Raw genomic sequence first — 16,509 nt, 5'->3', positions numbered from 1 at the left:
GTGGAGTAGGAGAAGCAGATAGTGATTACAGGCAAAGGAATAAGGGGTTTTCTTTGCACAGGTGGAGTAAGGTGAGTATGCTGAATTGGAACTCTGTAGAGTTTGAGATGCTTATAAAACGTCTATGTGAGCCGGGCAGTGGTGGCGCATGCCTTTAATCCCAGCACTTGGGAGGCAGAGGCAGGTGGATCTCTGTGATTTCGAGGCCAGCCTGGTCTACAAAGTGAGTTCCAGGACAGGCTCCAAAGCTACACAGAGAAAACCTGTCGCAAAAAAAAAAAAAAAAAAAAACCCAAAAAACGAAACAAACAAGACATCTATGTGGAAATGTCTGGTTGCTACCCAGTTCTATGGGCATTGCAGCTCAGAAGAGAGATCTGGGCTAGAGATTTTGTAGTCATTGGCATATGGTTCAATGAGACTAAGGGTATAAAAAAGATTGCCCAGGGGAGAGTGTTGTTGGAGGTTTTTGCTCTTTTGGAGGGTCTACCACAGATCCCAAATAAATCACACAGAGGCTTATTCTTATTTATAAATGACTGGCCTTAGCTTGGCTTGTTTCTAGCCAGCTTTTCTTAACTTTAAATTAACCCATATGTCTTTTGCCTCTGGGTTTTTACCTTTTTCTATTTCTGTATACCTTTTCTGTCCTTCTTACTCTGTGTCTGGCTATATAGCTAGGTAGCTGGGTGACTGGGTGGCTGGCCCCTGAAGTCCTCCCTCCTTGTTCTCTCGCTCCTTCTTCCCTTTCTCCCAGATTTCCCCTTCTATTTATTCTCTCCGCCTGTCAGCCCTGCCTGTCCTTTCTCCTGCCTTGCTATTGGCAGTTCAGCTGTGTTGTAGACAGGCACAGTAACACAATTTCACAGAGTTAAACAAATGCAACATAAACAAAAGTAACACACCTTAAAATAATATTCCCAACAGGAGAGTGTGTTGTAAGAGAATGGAAGTCTTCCTAGGACAAAATCCCAAAGATCAGCTGCACTTAATAGAGAGATGGAGGATAAAGCACTTACCAAGGAGTGGCCAGAGGGAAGAGGAAAGCTGCCAAGTGTGTAAGCCAATCTGTCTCGAAGGAGAGAAAAGAAGGCTCAACAATACCAACGATAACTGATAAGAGAAGATACGGGCTTGAAAGAAACCCATTGAGTTTACCAACAAGGAGCTCACTGGTGGCTTTCTTAACTGTAATTTACTGGAATTGGAGGGGCATTCGTGGCTCAGCCTCCTTCTCTTTCCTAGGGTAGCTTTAGGAGATCTACAGACCTCTATGTGGACTGTCTTCCCAAACCAAAGCTCAGCCCCTTGAGCTGTAGACTTCATTCAAACTGCAGCACTACTTGGCCAGGAGATAATCATAAATTACAGCTGCCAACACTGAGTGAGTGCTCTTTTGGCTTGAATGTGACCTTTCCTCTCCCAAAATTAAACTGAAATTTGGCTTCTAGTATAACAGGGTGAAAGGTTGAGGGACCCGTAAGAGATGTTTGGGTCATAGGGCCTCCACCCTCCTGAGGGATTACTGTTTGTTTCCCTGAGCTAGGTTAATTCTCATGGAAGTGAATTCTTAATCCCATGGGACTGGATTAGCTTCCATAAAAGCAAGTTTCTGTAAAGCAACACTTGCCCTTCTGGGTTCTCACCACAGGAGGAAGTAGTCCCAGGCTCTCACTAGATGCTACCACTGCAGTTTTGAATCTGCAGCCTCCAGAACTAGGAGCTAAAGTAAACTCTTTCCCTTTATAAATTATCCCATTTCCACCATTCTGCTATGGCAGCATTCTGCTAAGACAAATGCAAAGTACTTTTCATTTAAAAGCTGTTACATTCTGGGGTTGGAGAGATGACCTAGCTGTTAAGAATGGGTACTGCTCTTGCAAAAAACCCAAGTTGGGTCTCCAATGTCTCTGGATCCACTGGCACCTGGGCTCACAAGTACATACTCAGACACAGATAGAGACACAGGCATATACACATGATTAAAAATCATAACAACAAACCTTTAAAACATAAAAACCCTGATACATTCTAATTTACATGAATAACCTCCATCATAGTCCCAGGCCAAGCTGACACAGGCTAGGTTAAGGAAGAACTTAACCACGATCCCCCAGTCATTGAGAAACTTTGGCTTGGTTTCAGACAAAGCCCTTCTCTTTGATGAAGGATGCTATTGGGGCAGGACAGTCTGCATTAGGGACTCTTAATAATGTTTTAAAATATCCTGCAGGATATCACTACTCTTTGCTCAGAGGACCATACAAGATGATGCAATCATTAAGCACTGGAAGACACCTAACATTGCCTTATATTGTTCCCTTTGTGTACAGAGAAAGCTCTCAGTATCTCAGAAAAGTAATTTAAAGAAGCTTTAAGCACCCTAGGCTAGGAATCAGTAGCACCAGCTTGCCACTTTAGATGACAAAGCATCAAAGTGACCTGCATTGCCCTGGCTCTTCTATTAAGAATTCCATGCCATATTAAGGTAGAGAGAACATCTGTTTAGTGTTTCTGCTGTCTTCAGTACCTTTCCTGTAGCACATGAACTATTACTTCATCTAAAGGTGTATATGAGCAACTGGTTGTAGTTGAAGTTTTCCTGTGTCCCGCCTGGTTCACAGCTGCTCAGACCAAAACCAGTGTACAAAAGCATTAGTCCACAGTAACTGGTCTCTTCCACCAGATTAGGGATTTCTATTTGTGTGTGTGTGTGTGTGTGTGTGTGTGTGTGTGTGTGTGTGTGTTGCTGGGAATTGAACTTGGGGCCTCATGCATACTAGGTAAGCATCCTACCATTGAGATATATATATATATTTTTAGGATGCAAAGTATTTTATTTTTAAACTTCTAAAGTTTGAACACAAGAGAGCCTAGTTTAGATGAGTTTCCAAGCTGAATGCGCTTGCATGGAGCTCAGTTTGTAGCTGACAAACAGTTCCCAACATCCTAGGTGGGCGCCTACGTTCTGACCTGTGAATGTGAGCTGACCAGCATCCGCTGGTAACGTCCCTTTTTTCCTTGATAAGGGCTTAACAAACATTAGGCATTGTTTTAGTCTTACACAGCCAGTGCTGTTCCAAATGTCTCCTGGGAGGCATACACCATGTGTAGAAAGCTGTGTTCATCCTTCTCACTCTCGTACACTTCAGAAGTGGGTGTGCACACACTCACCATGCTGTGCCCATTCACCAAGAGAAAGAAAGCTTGATTGGCATTAAGCTGTCCTTCTTACTCTGTGTAAGTGCCTTCTAATTATCTTGATGAGCTCGCTCATGTTCACATGATCAGGTACAAGGAACTTGGTTTTGTCCAGGACGGGCAATTGTTTCTCACCCTTGTATCGCTCTTATCACCGGGATCTTGGTGGGGTGCTGCTCCCGTATGAGCCGGACATCTTCCACTCTTTGTTCGAAGCTGCTTGAAGGTCTTCTCGGACAGTATGGCGCGGGAGTCCTGGGTCGGAGGCTCTCAAGATATATTCTTAACTCAGCCCCAGGCTACAGATTTCTCTATGGCAGGGAGAGAATTTTGTTCCTATGGTGCTTCTCAGCTATTTGCAGTGCTAGGTATCTCTAAAAATATTTGTTGAATTGATTAATAGAGGAAGGAATGGATTTTCCCTATGTACAACCAGTATTGTAGCCTAACTCTTCTTTATATTCATCTCCAGATTAACGTCCCCAGCCAGAAGAGCATCTGTTGCTTTTTTAAAGGCAAGATTAACAAATAATGAGCATGGGAGGGCTAGATCAAGTTGAATCTGTCCAGCAGGTGTTTGGAACCTTGCCACAAACCCAGTCCTCTGCCATGTGTCCTTTCAGAAAGGACACAGCCCTAAGCAATTCAAATGTTTTAAAAACATATTTCAAACATACACACAAAAATGTATCAATAGTCAAAATCAGACAGCAGGGTTCCATGACTTTACTTCAAAAGCAAGACATAAGCAGTGTTTCCAGGCTCTGGAACCAAGAGCTTTGAAATAAATTGGTATAAAAAATTGTGTTTGAGACATGGTTGAGACGGCTCTGGTTGGCTTGGAATTTGATATATATAGACAGGCTGGCCTCAAACTCACTGAGAGCTATTTGCCTCCTGAGTGCTGAGGTTAAAGATATGTACCACCATGTCCAGCTCACATACAAAATATTTTTGGGACCATGCCAAATTTAAGCAGAATTTCCCTGAGGCTACATATAGTGCTCATACATCCCAGAATATAGACCAAATCATTCATCTCACAGGAAAATATTAATGTCTGATGTTGAAGTATTGCCCCAGATCCAACTCAGTATGTTTAGTATAGGTTTGTACTAGATTTATGAAATCCAAACAATTCTGAAATTTCAAAGCACATGTAGTCACAAAGGACATAGGTAAGGCATTATGAGTCTGTGCTCTATGTATTACAGTTTGGGACTTGGTTATTAAACAATGTTTTTCTTTGAATTACACACATACATGTGTGTATTTATTTGTGGGGTGCACACACATGTGAAGGTCAGAGGACAACTTGTGAAAGTCCATTCTTTCATGTGGATCTCAAGGATGGAACTCAGATTATCAGGCTTCACACTGAGCCACTTCACAGGCCTATGTTGGCTTGCTTGCTTGCTTCCTCCGCCCTTCCTTCCTTCCTTTCTTTCTATGCTCTTAAATGGCAAAAAGAAATGGGAAGAGGATTGAGCCAGGTCAGGTAACCAAGGGCATCTGATAACAAACTTTTATCCACCTCTTCTCCTCTCAGCTCGCACCTCTAACCCATCTTCCTTGGGCTCTGCCTGTTTTTCAATCTCTGGTCTGCCTGACTCAGTTGCATCCTCATCTAATAAAAATACATCTATTCTCCATCCCTGAGAGTCCATGTCTTCTGCCCTGTGTCTGATCCAGCTTCCCCTCTCAGCTTTGGGATCATTTTGTTTTTGCCTGTGCCTTCCATCTTTCTGCTCTGGTCATCAGCTCCAGATCTATCATTTTCCCCATTTCTCCTTAGGGAAGTTCTTTCTTTCAGGGCTATTATTATCTTTTTCATCTATGTACATCTCTCTCTTTTCTGTCTCCGCTCTCTTCTAGTTTACTTCTAAAATAAGTACATTTTATAACTATATAGGTATGTGCATGGTGGCACATACCTATAATCTGTGTACTGTGAATGCTGAGGCAGGAGAATCATGACTTCCAAGCCAGCTAGAGCTACATAGTGATACTATATGAACACATAATAAAAAAAAAACAAGAAAAGGGGGGCATATTTAAGTTAAAAAGCAAGCAAAGTTTCTCTCTTAAATAGCAGATTTACTGTAATTATAAAGTATACATGTTGATAACACATACATATATAATATAATTGGTATATATGTATGTATACAATTTAAACATTATGTGTATCCCTTGTGGGGGGACCTACTCATTTCTCTGTGGGAGGCCCCCTTTCACTTTTTCCCCAGGAGTCTTGAAGAGGGAGAAATGAAAAATATTTAGATAGAAAGATAGAGGGGGAAAGAAACAGGTAGAAACGCAGGATAGCTCAGGAGGGCCTGGATCCGTATCCACCAGCCCTTTCTGTCTCTTCTAAAGGGTCTTTTATAGGAATGCCAAGGGGTGGAGCAAAAGACCTCCCCCTAGTTCATCCAAGTGTAGACCCTTCCAATCACCTGGAAACCATGCACGTGGTCAAGCAATGCTCTAATGCAGCCCTGCTGGGTAAAGCAAGCTCAGTTCTCACTAGGGAACCTTTGTGGGCCTCCACAATCCCTAGCTCCTCTAAAATTTCTATAGGTCCCCAAATAATCTCTCCTTCCCTGATGGTATGGTTTGAATGTGAAATGCTTCCCACATGCTCATGTGCTAGAATATTCTTACCCCAGCTGGTGGTGCTGCTTTGGAAGATGGTAGAACCTTTAAAGTGGTGCCTAGCTCCCGGAAGTGAGTCACTGAGTGGGGTGAACCTTGAAATTGAGTCTGACCCTCTCGTCTTCTCTGCTTCCTGTTCTGATGAGATGTGAACATGTATGTAAGTGTGACATATACCCTCTGCCACAAATCGACTGCTGTCGTTCCTTCTGTTCCATGATTCATTGTAGCCTCTCAAACCATGGGTTGAAATAAACTTCTCTTAAGTTACTTCTCATCAGGCATTTGGTCACAGCAATAAGAAAAAGAGCTAATGCACCATTCTTTCCTCTTCCTTCATAATCTTAAGAAATCTCTGGTTTTATTTCTGTTGATATATATTGTAAAACATAAGACAATTCAAAGAAAACTATTGCGAGTATTTAGTGGTATACCTCGATGTGTCTAAAAATGATAGAAATATTTGCATGACCATGGTAACCTTATTTCCTAAGCCATATGAGGAACAAAGGAATTCTTTTGGATGATAGGCCCTCTAGTGGTAAATGAAGGACAAGGCTTTCATACAGAAAACAGTGGATTGTTAGAAGAAAGTTGGGTTAATCAACCTCTGCAACATAATAAATCCAAAGTACTAATTGTTGAAGTGTATAAACAGCAGTCAATACCCCCTTGGAATACAGCTAGGTGAGGTGGATGAATTAGCCCTGGCATTGCTCTCTGTTCAAGCAGTCTTAGGGAAATGTACACTTCATATATGGCATTTCAGATCGCAGATGCACGACCAAATTCAGAAATTCTGCAAATCCTTTTTACAGAAACCCCAAGAGACTTTTAACCATGACAGTGCAAGTGACTGCCTTGAATCATACCTTTATTCTGGGAAGCCACACTAAGAAAACATCAGTGTGGTGTAAGAGAGGAAATTGCTGTTTAAGAACGGATGCATTTCAAATCGTCCCCCCTCAGTTTCCCAAGCCACAGCTTCAAAGCACCCAAGTCAACGCATTTTAATTGACAGTCACTGTGGTAATTTGAGGATGGCCCCCATAGGCTCATATATTTGAATGTTTGCTTCCTAGTTGGTGGGTGCTTAGGAAGGATTAAGAGGTGTCTCCTCCTTGGAAGGGGAGGTGTCACTGCTCATGCTATTGCTCCAGTACCATGCCTGGCTGCCTGCCTGTCACCACGCTCCCCACCATGACTGTACTAACCCTCTGAAACTGGACACCAGCCCCCAATTAGACACTTTCATTTATAAGTTGCCTTGGTCGTGATGTCCCTTCAGAGCAATAGTAACTAAGAAAGTCATTTACTCATGCAGCTAGCATTTATCAAGATACCAAATAACATCCAAAGACACTACAATGTTGCATTTTACAAAATGAAATATATTATCCAATTAAGATGCGTATGTTGTAGAAACAAGGTATAGTTGTGCATAACTGTAATACCAACACTCAGTAGAGGGTGGCAAGAACATCACAAGTCTCTTTTTGCATTTTGTAGATTAGTGGTTTTTTATCTGTTAGAGTGCAGGCCCTGAGGGCTGACCCTGCCTTTCTTTGTGTGTATACTTGTGGGTACATACTTCCTTGCACGCTTTATGTGGGTAGAGGCCAGAGGTCAACTTTGGGAGCCATCCACCTTCCTGGATTTTTTGTCTGTTTCATTAGTTGGTTTGGTGTTTTGAGACAGAGCCTCTCTGTGGTTGTCCTGGCTGTTCTGGAAGTCACTTTGTAAACCAAGCTGGCTTCGAACTCACAGAGATCTGCTGCCTTCTGCCTCTTCAGTGCTGGGATTAGAGGCGTGCACCACAGCCACCCAGCCAATCTTTTTGTTTTTTGAGACAAGTTCTCTCGGTGGACGGAAACTCACTGATTTGGTTAGTCTGTTTGGTCAGTGAGTCCCAGGAATCCACCTATTTCTGTGTCCTAAGTGCTGGAGTTGAGTGCATGCCCTCTGCCTGGCGTTATTTTTACATCTATCTGTCTGTCCGTCTATCTATCTATCTATCTATCTATCCATCCATCTATCTATTTATTTAGATTATTTGAGATGGGATCTCTCTACACAGCTCTGGCTGTCCTGGAACTCACTATGTAGACCAGGCAGACCTTGAACGTACAGAGATCCCCCTGCCTCTGCCTCTGCCTCTGCCTCCTGAGTGCTGGGATTAAAGGCATGTGCCACCATGCCTGGCATAAGTCTGCCTGGCTTCTTGTGAGGGTTCTGGGGACCAAGCTGCTGTCCTCATGGTGTGTGGCAAGCACTTGTGCAGCTGAGCTTTCTCTCTAGATCAGCCTTACCTTTCTTGTAAAGATCCATTCTATTTTCCATTTACTGAGTTTAAGTTAGGATGTAAATAAGGAGTTTCGTCGTCTTCACTGATGCATGCACTCTCTCTTGTTCCCATTCATTTCTCTCCCCACACTGTCCTCCTCTCTCCCCGTTAGTTCCTGCTGCTGCCTTGTCATATACGTCTCACTACCCTAGTTCTCCCCTCTCTTGCAGCCACTTCCTACCCTCTCATGATCCCTTCTCTAGTTTCATGATCTTCACACCCGTGCATGTATAAATATAGCTGTCCTGCTACTTCATTTTAAATGTTTTCTATGTGTAAGGGAAAGCATGCAGGATTTGTCTTTCTGAGTCTGACTAATTACACCTAGTGTACTGGTTTCCAGTTTCATCCCTTTTCCTGCAAATGCCATGATTTCACTTTTCTTTACAGAAGGATCAGTAAAAACACTCCATAAGATGTCAAACTCCACCCAGGGGTTCAAGGTCTATAATATTTCAACAGAGAGAATTTGAGTTATCAAAGACCTTGATATTTCCTTAAAATAGTTTGGCAACCAGCTTCAAGATTTTGGAAAATTAGATGAGTGGTTTTCATTATGCTATCTTTTGTGTATTTGGATGCGAACTGCACAGGGGACCTATTTAAAAAATATTGCACAAACTTAAGCCCCCACTCAGCCCTCCTAAGTCAGAATGTTTGGAATCCTCATTATTTACAGGTTCCCTGGTGCATAGATAATGATCAGAGAACTGCTGAGTTGGCAGTTTCTGCAGAGATTGGCTAAGATCCAAAATTTTCACTTCATCCACTTTGGCTGCTTGCAATAACCTTTTCCTTCTCTCATCTCACCACTATGGACACACTCTTACTTATTGCTCAATCTTCTATATGGTCATCTTTCTCTCCTTTTTTTTTTTTTTCTCAATCTAGTTCCTTAGATCCATCAGCAACTGTTCCTAGTGAGTTACGTGAGGAGCTGGGTGACCCAGGTCCCACTGCCCATTCTACCATTCATTTATTTTGTGATGTTGTTGTGTTGTTCTCCTCTTTGAACCTTGGATTTCCCATTTATAAAATGGAATATGGTACCAGATCATCATGTAAAAGCACTTCAAGTTTTAAAATAATTATCCTTGTAATTATTCAAATGGTAATTATGAATGGTGGTACACACTTGTAATCCCAACGCTTGGGATGCTCAGGCAAGAAGAGTGCCATGGATGAAAACATGGAGTCCCAGGCCAGCCTGAGGTGAGAGTGAGACTATTTCCCAAAACCAAGAAGAGGAAAGTAAAAATAAATTTGTTCTTCAACCGTTCAGCAGTAGCAAACATCCAGAGTATTTATTGGAAGAGCACATCTGGCCTGGATGTATCCCAGTAGTAGAGCACTTGTTAATGTGTGTAGGGCTGTGAGTTCAGTTCCTGGTACTAGAGGAAATGAGCAAAACAGAAAGACAGGAAAAGCACTCCATCATCTACTGATGGATGAATGAAAAAAATGGAGGAGGCGGGCATGGTAGCTCACATAAACAATCCCAACAATCTGGGAGGCTGAGATAGAAACAGAAGTGGGATACCAGCCTGGGGCTACATCGAGGTTTTGTTTTGTTGCTTGGTTTGTTTGTTTTGGTTTTGGTTTTTGAGATAGGGTCTCATGGAGCCCAGGGATGATTTAGAACTTCTGCCCTTCCTGCCTGCACCTTCCAAGTGTTAGGACTACAGCCATGTAAATAGTCCATGCAGTGCTAGAGATCAGCCAGACATCTTCATGCATGCGGGATGAGCTCTCTACCAAGTGAGCTACATCTACATTATCAGCCCCGATTTTATTTCTACAGAATTAATTAGGGTTTTTTTTGTTTTGTTTTGTTTTGTTTTGTTTTGGTATTTCAAGACAGGCTGTCCTGGATCTTGCTCTGTAGACCAGGCTGGCCTCGAACTCACAGAGATCCGCCTGGCTCTGCCTCCCGAGTGCTGGGATTAAAGGCGTGCGCCACCGCTGCCCAGCTTCATTTGTCCTCTTAGTGGCACTGGAAGCAGAAGTGTGTCCTGCAGTATAGTTGGCTGACCAGACCCCTGGTATCCACACGGTTCTTGGTGTCAGCCCCGATTTTTTACGACACCATCTTATGCAGCTCAATCTGGTTTGAACTTTCACAATTGCTGCTTTAGCCTCCCAGAAAACTGGGATTACCAGTGCGCACCACCATGCCCACCTACCGCTGTTTCCATTTAAAAAGAAAGGAGACCTATCTCAGCCTAGAAGAGGATAGAACTCCAAGGGTATTGTTTAGTGGAATTAGCCAATCAAAACGGGACCCCTCATATGAACTATCTGGTCGAAACCAATCAAGTAGAAAGGCTGTTGTGAAGGACTGAAGAAAGGAGAGGAGAAATGAGCATCCAGTTTCCCTTGTGCAAGATGAAACCGTCAAGAGAGCTGTTGCCAACAGTATGACTATAGGATTACATTTAACACCAGTGACTTGTGCTCATAAAAACAGCGAAGATGGATGACTTAAGGCTATGGTGCTATTTTTAAGTGCCCGGGTTCAAACTCAGAGCTTTACACATGCTAAGCATATACTCTACCCCTGACTGTCTCTCCAGCCCCTAGTGTTAAATGTGCTTTGTGCTTTGTGTGTGTGTGTGTGTGTGTGTGTGTGTGTGTGTGTGTGTGTGTGTGCTGTCTGCAAATACAGGCATGTGTGTGCTACAGCGTGCATGTATAGGTCGGAGGACAACTTTCAGGAGTCAATGTTTGCCTTCCGCTGTGTTTTTCTTGGGCTCACACTAACACAGTTTTATCCTCTCAGCCATCTTGCCTGCCTTGTGCTTCATTTTTTAAAACTACAGGGAAAAAGTGTTGTTCTGAAACCCATGCCAGAGTCATTCAACCAATGACATTTTAATTTTAAGGGAGGGGTTTATTTTTTTTTATTTTTTATTTTTTTAAACAAATGTAATTATTATTTTTTTGACATTCATATATATATATATATATATATAATTTTACAATACCATTCAGTTCTACATATCAGCCATGGGTTCCCCTATTCTCCCCCTCCCACCCCCTCCCTTACCCCCAACACACCCCCTATTCTCACCTCCTCCAGGGCAAATCCTCGCCCGTGGACTGCGATCAACCTGGTAGATTCAGTCCAGCCAGGTCCAGTCCCTTCCTCCCAGACTGAGCCAAGTGTCCCTGCATAAGCTCCAGGTTTCAAACAGCCAACTCATGCAATGAGCACAAGACTTGGTCCCACTGCCTAGTTGCCTCCCAAACTGATCAAGCCAATCAACTGTCTCACCTATTCAGAGGGCCTGATCCAGCTGGGGGCCTAAGGGAGGGTTTTATGAATGAGCATTTTAACAAGCATTTTAACCTGATTTTTTTCAAATCTGTTTTCAATTTTGAGAGTTGCCATCAAAAATTGTATCCTAAATTCTGTCTACATCTGCAGTGAAGGTGGTGTTATGATCTTTGATTCCCCTTTCCTCCAGACTATTTTTGTCCATTTTTACTTCCTATGTTTAGAGAATGGAAACTGAATCCATGATTAGCTGAAGCAGGAAGGGACCTAAAAGGTAAATGTGCTACAAAAGAAGATTGTTCAGATCCTTTCTAAGCCGAACAGACGACTCTGGGCCCTGAACAGTTTGGGATTACCCCCAGACTCTGATATTCTCCATTAGAGTGAGTAATTGGACGCTGGCTATGTGTATGCTTACAGAAATTACATTAAATTGTTCACATTAGATAAATCTCAGTCACTGATGCTGTCGGCAAGAAGCAGCGGTAAGAATATTAATGAGCGCTTTCTCTGGAATGAGAATTTGTAACTTACAAACAACCACAAAGGCTGCTGTTTTCCTTGTCACAAATTAGGGAGCTACTGAGAAGGAGCTTGTGTTATTTAAATTCAGTGTCAGACAAGGCAACAGAATATGAGCTCACATTTACCCAGCACTTACCGAGCGCCAGGCACAGGGCCCAATATTTTCCACAGAGGATCCCATCCATTTCTGAACCTGGGCCCATAGGCAGGTGTGACTGTTACCCTAACTTTGCCCATGGTAAATGAGGCTCAAATGGCCTATGGAACTTGCCTGAGAAAGCAGTGCTGGTTCTGAAAACCCAGTCTTTGACTTTTTAAAAATACAACTGACAAGTTATATTTTTTGACAAATACAGTTGCATATATTTATGGTGTACAAAATGGAATTGCCATTTTTTAAGACAATTTGGGAAGACGAAAACAAGCAAATTAGTATGTTTGTTATCACAACTATTTTACATTTTGTGGTGAAAATAGTTGAAATTTCCTCTCATTGGTGTTGAAATCTAGAGTACTAATTTATGAGCTATGTACATTGCTGTGATGTCATTTGTTTCTAGTATCTGTATCCTGTTTCAGTGACTAATCCATCTTAGGGTGCCAACTCCGTCTCTTCCTGTCCTATTGCTGCCTTTCTGACCTTACAGCCTAACCTCTGCCCCAGGTCCTAAGGCTAGAAGCTTGCCTGTCCCTTTCCTGCCCCAACCCCAACTCTCCACTCTCCTTCCTCTCTTGGATGCTCCTGCTTCCATGCACACCATGGTTCCCCCCGCCCCCCCCTGGCCCGGGCTTCTTATTGATTTTCCTGTGTTGTAAAAATGTCCTTACATTTTTTTTTTTTTTTTTTTTTTGGCTAAAGAGAGATTTAAAAAACTTGATTTCATTTTGGCTGGTAGCATGAATAATTTTAAGAGTAAACAATTACATTTTTACATGTGGTTGACGTTAATCCCCTTTTGTTCAAATGTGGGCTAAGACTCAGTCATTACATATGAAGTTTTTTATTTTTTGGGGGGGCTTGTTCGTTTGTTTGTTTGTTTGTTTGTTTGTTTGTTTGTTTTTGTGTGTGTGTGACGAAGTCTCACTATGCAGCCCTGACTGGCCTGGAATTTGCTCAGGCTGGCCTCAAACTCACAGAGATCTGCCTGTCTCTACTTCCCAAGTGCTGGATTAAAGGTGTGAGTCACTATGACAATATGCTTAATGACAGCAGAAAATCTTCCCTAATAGAATCTCCTGGTCTGAAAGCTGCTTGCTACACATAGATGTATGATGTTAATATTAGAAGAGACCTTTTGGATCGTTTAGTCCGAGCTCTTTATTTTATGTATGGGAAATCTAATGTACAGAACAGACAAGAAGGATCCCCAAGGTCAAGAGAAGATCAGTAGCAGAACATAGGCAAGAATCTGTGGCTTCTAGCTTCCAATCTGATCGTAGATATAGCAGATCCTGGGGATCACAGCTCTTGGAACTGGAGTGCAAATGTGAAGATGATTCATCTTTTCAAAAGAAAGTGTTTGGCCTGGGATGAGGCCTTTAGAATGGGATGTCAACATCGAAGAGCCCAGAAGAGAATATCATGAGCCATAAAACCCCAAAAGGGCTTTTGTGATACGTTGTTTTAGTTTCTTTGGGAAACAGATGCCAAGCAAGTTAGAAATGAAAGAGATTGCAATGAGACATAAAACCAGTGAAAGATAAAAGAGGAGGAGAAGGAGAATTAGGCATAGGAGGACTTCATTCCACCTGCAGATATGCCTGTAAGAGGAGGGAAAGGGCAGAAAGATTAGGCAGGAAACACCTCAAACTGTGATGCAGCCATGAGAAGCCTTCACTACAAAGACAGCTCACAATAATCTCCTGTGCTGGTCAAAACTAATGATGTCCTTTCATTTTTAATGGATCCAGCCCTCATCTTGAGATTGAGAAAGATGTAAATAGCCTCAGTTGTAAGGATAAGGGAGACGTAAATGTGTTATAGTTGAAAGCTGTCACCTAATTGAAGCCCTTGTGACAAGTATTCTTTTAAAGGGACTTAGTAGCCTCTTGCTGGTGCTGCCACCCATAAATCCCTAAAATGTTTTTTAAATGATTCTAACCCTTCAATGGGCTGTAATGAAACAGAGAGAGATTACTGTAGGTTTTTTTTCTCTTTGGGGGGCCCACCACCAAGCTCCCAAATAAATACACACAGACTTATTCTTACTTATAAATGCCTGTCCTTAGCTTGGCTTGTTTCTGGTCAGATTCTCTAACTTAAATTATCCTGTTTCTCTTTAACTACATTTTGCCTCTGGGCTTTTTACCTTTCTTGATTCTATATAACTTTCCTTCTTACTTTGTGGCTGGCTGTGTGGCTGGGTGGCTGGCCCCTGGTGTCCTCTCCTCCTCATCCTTTTCTTGATCCTTGATCTCTCTCTCCTTACTCGGGCTTAGATTTCTCCTCCTATTTATTCTCTCTGTCTGCCAGCCCTGCCTATCATTTTTCCTGCCTTGCTATTGGCCATTCAGCCCTTTATTGGCCCAATCAGATGTTTTAGACAGGCATAGTAACACAGCTTCATGGAGTTAAACATATGCAACTTAAAAGAATGCAACACATCTTTGCCTCATCAAACAAATATTCCACAGCATAAACAAATGTAACTGTGGTGATATTTTGTGTTCTAACAAATAAAACTTGCCTGGGGATCTGAGTAAAAAGCCAGCCACTATATTAAATATAGAGGTCAGGTAGTGCTAGCACATGCCGTTAGTCCTAGCATTTAGGAGGCAGAGATTCATCTGGATCTCTGTGAGTTCAAGGCCACACTGGGAACAGAACTAGATGTGGTGGCACATGCCTTAATCCCAGCACTAGCTAACCATAGAGGTCTGGAGGTCTGTACAGACAGACAGGAAGTAATAGAGCTGAGTGGAAAGAGGAAGTGATGTAGCTAGGCAGAGAGAGGAAGTAAGATGTCAGGGCACAGAAAGGTATATAGGGGTGAGTATACAGGAAGTAGCTCTCTCTTGGGCTGAGGATTTCCCAGCAGTAAGAACTTGTGGCTGGGTTGTTTTATCCCTCTGATCTTTCAGCTTTGACCTCAATATCTGGCCGAGTTTTCTTTATTAATAAGACTGTTTAGCAATTCATGTTACATGTAACACATCTTAAACTAATTTTCTACAACAAGATTCCTCCAAGTCATCCCTTTCAAGGGAGCTGAAGTTTGAGTTGTAGGCTGGAAGAGAAAGATGGGTATGAATACAAGGGGCAACAGAATGAAATGGACCATTTTTCTCCTTGTCTGTTTTCACCAGGATGATGTGGCTGACAGAGTGGAGAAGGTACTCTGAGGTGAATATTCTGGGCATTCATTAAAGGTCTACTATGGATTGAGACACATACTAAATCCTGATGCTATCCCCAAATACCCACGGCATTCTCTAGAGGCACTGGCTGATACTCACCTCATAGATGCAAAAGTTAGGGCCGTGGAGCATTTGTTCCTAGCTGTAACCAGGGCACAAGTGTTTCCGAGACATGCAGTTGTGAGCTAATGTGAACCTGCCAGATATTCCTACAGACTGTGTTTGCAGCCAGTTGCGTCTCATAGTAGAGCAGGTCTCCTCTGTATTTATTCTTGGTGTGGAGTTACAGGCCGGGAAAGAGCTAAAACAAACTTGACAAAGGCAGAGTGGGAGGATATGAGCTACTTGATGGTTGACTATATAATTTCTTTATATCTACATATAATTTCTTTAGTATATAATTATAGTAATTAAGAGAATGTATTGGTGGAAGGGAACATGGATCACTGGATCAGAATTAAGTCAAAAGAACGAAAGAAAAAACCCAGAAATAGACTCACAAATACCCCCAACTGATTTTCATGAAGATGCAGAGGCAAAATGAGCAATCTCACACCATACATCCTTACAACCTCAGGCTGGATCACAGACTTCACTGGAAATTATCAAACTGTAAAGAACTTAGGGAAAAAGAAAGATTAAAGATTAGATTTAGCCCCCAAAGTATGGGCCAAAAAAGGAAAAAAAAAATGGACAACTTGGGCCTCATCAAACATTGAAAAACTTTTGTTTCATGAAGCTCAAATGAATAAAATGAAAATATATGCTCTGGATGTAAAACAGTTTGTACAAAGCACATGGCCAACAAACATGTCTCAAAATGGAACATTAAATAATTCAACTGGGGGGCCAATGATGTGGCTCAGTGGATCCTTGTCACCAAGGCTGACAACCTGAGTTCAGTCTCAGGGATCCACATAATTGAAGGAGAGAACCAACTCCCACAAGTTGATCTCTGACCTCCTCATGCATACCACAGCATTTGAACACCCAAATGCACACACAAGAGAGTGCTTGTGTACACATGTGCATGCACACACACACATGCACAGACACATTTGACAAATAAGTAATAAATTAATATTTTTAAAATTAAAAAGCCAGCTAGGAAGTGGGTATCTTTTCGTGTGCTCATTCCATGGCATTTTCT

The 16,509-nt window shown here is 42.2% G+C and overlaps 1 pseudogene; it reads right to left on the bottom strand.

Annotated features, from left to right (window-relative positions):
- Positions 1–2,816: 2,816 nt before the first annotated feature.
- On the bottom strand, positions 2,817–4,868 carry LOC114698304 (annotated as a pseudogene).
- Between the last annotated feature and the right edge of the window lie 11,641 nt (positions 4,869–16,509).

The sequence above is a fragment of the Peromyscus leucopus genome, chromosome X (genome assembly GCF_004664715.2).
Source record: "Peromyscus leucopus breed LL Stock chromosome X, UCI_PerLeu_2.1, whole genome shotgun sequence".
NCBI classification, from domain to species: Eukaryota; Metazoa; Chordata; class Mammalia; order Rodentia; family Cricetidae; genus Peromyscus; species Peromyscus leucopus.
Note: the sequence above shows the minus strand (reverse complement) of the source record. Positions and strands in the feature narration are given on the sequence as shown.